The following is a 1,977-nucleotide window of genomic DNA, read 5'->3' as shown; positions in this document are numbered from 1 at the left end:
TAATAATTAAAATTGTGTAAAACATTGAACATATAATTGCCAACTAATGTTTTGATGACATTATAATAATTTTAATGTTAATATATAGCTTTTAATAAAAACAGACCACAATGACACTTTCAGCTGGTTCTCGGAGTTATAAATAAGTTTTTAATAACATGTTTTTGCATATATTCTAATGAGCTATGTATTCATTTAACTGGAAAGCTATCTCATTTTGAATAAATATATTATTTTTTAATAATTTCAATGGTACAAAATGTTAACCCATATTAAGCCCACTCACAATTTTGGCAACAATGTTATATTTTGTACTCCTTATAATAAATAATAACATAATGAAAAGTAACCACAGCTAGGCTTGTGACTAGTTGAATGATTTATAAATATCTACGGATATCTTTGTATAGTAGGGCAAGAGCTGGCTGGCTTGAGTTAGATAATTGGCAAGGTGAAGACTGAGTGGCTGTGGTGGATGAGATAAAGGTGAGAGAGGGGTGCAGGGTGAAAGGGGTCAAGGCTGTGCCATGTGTGCCAAAAAGGCCAGCACACATGCCAGCCTTTTTAACGCACTTGGCTTTGCCCCTCTCCCCAGCAGACATGGAGCATCTTGACATTTAACCTATAACACCTTGAACTGTGAGCTTTGACTTTTGAAATTTCATCTAGTAACACTTTGAAACTTCACTCATGAGATTTGACCCTTCACCCTTGACATTTCACCCATAACATATTAAACTTTGAACCTTGAGCCGTGCGCTTTGACACTTGACAATTGACTTTTGACATTTCGCATATAACACCTTCAACATTTGGGGTTAGTGACGGTTCTGATTTTCAATAAAAATACTCCTTTTTCGCCAATATCTGTATTCCGTGTCCCTTCTTTTACTTTTAAAGGAGGGTGGGTGGTGAAATTGTGGCTGGGGATCCAGCTTTGGGGTCTTGGTCTTGACGGCTGTAGTGTGGTGCATGTTGCAGTCTGAATTGACAGTTACCGCCGGTCCCAGGCTACCTTCCTGGGTCTCCGGCTACGTTCGTGCATGGTATTGGCTCCGGTTCCTCGTCCGCGTCCAGCCCCTGATCTGTCAGGGGACGGTCGGCCTTGGAGGTCTCGTGCCGGGCAGGAACAGGCCCGGACGGACGCCCTTCCCCAGTGTTCAGCGCTTGCCCGGTCTGTCCCATCCAGAGTGCGTTCCTCATCCGCATCCGGCCCCTGATCCGATTATGATTAACGGAGGACCGCGGGGGCCCAGGCACCCCCCGTCTCGCGACAGTGCCCATGTTCGGCGCAGCATCTCCTCCCTCGACCGGTGGCATCCTATCGCGGGGCACCCGGGCGTGAGGACGACAGTCTCGAGCGGAGCGACGGGGCCAGGCAGTTCCGGGGCAAGGCGTCACCCCATAAAACGCCTGGCCTCCCGCCTCCGGGGCTCCGGACGATCACGTCGGAGAGCCGTCCCCTCGGCATCCGCGGCGCCTCACAAACTGCACTGCGCACCCCGCGCACCCCCTTGGTCGAGGTACTCGTCACCTCCAGACTGGCCAATACTCATCCTATGTTTTCGGCCGAAAGAACACGCGTGGGCGCGGACATAAAGACTACTCTCGGCGATGGATCACTTGGCTCGTGCGTCGATGAAGAACGCAGCTAGCTGCGAGAATTAATGTGACTTGCAGGGGAACACTGATCATCGACACTTTGAACACAACTTGCGGCCCGGGTTAGCTCCCGGGGCCACGCCTGTCTGAGGGTCGTTTTTCACATCGATCGCCCGTCCCACCCCACCCCGGGGCGAGGTCGGGCGCGGCCTGGGGCAGCTTCGCAGGGGACGCTGCTCCCCTTCGTCCCACTAAAAGCAGACGAGGAGGAGAACCCGCCACATGGGGGGAGCTCAGCGTGGCAAGGCGGGAGTCCGCGACTGTGGCCCCGTCCTTGCCCACGGCCCTGACCCCGGCCCAGGCCCGGGGCGGCGA

General features: G+C 51.3%; 1 non-coding gene across 1 annotated transcript; it reads left to right on the top strand.

Annotated features, from left to right (window-relative positions):
* The first annotated feature begins 1,603 nt into the window (after positions 1–1,603).
* LOC121309284 lies at positions 1,604–1,758 on the top strand. The gene has a single exon (XR_005948624.1). It is a non-coding gene; the product is annotated as a 5.8S ribosomal RNA (ribosomal RNA).
* Positions 1,759–1,977: the final 219 nt, after the last annotated feature.

The sequence above is a fragment of the Polyodon spathula genome, unplaced genomic scaffold (genome assembly GCF_017654505.1).
Source record: "Polyodon spathula isolate WHYD16114869_AA unplaced genomic scaffold, ASM1765450v1 scaffolds_1121, whole genome shotgun sequence".
Taxonomy (NCBI): Eukaryota; Metazoa; Chordata; class Actinopteri; order Acipenseriformes; family Polyodontidae; genus Polyodon; species Polyodon spathula.
The sequence above is the reverse complement of the archived record's forward strand: the minus strand, read 5'-3'. Positions and strand labels throughout refer to the sequence as shown.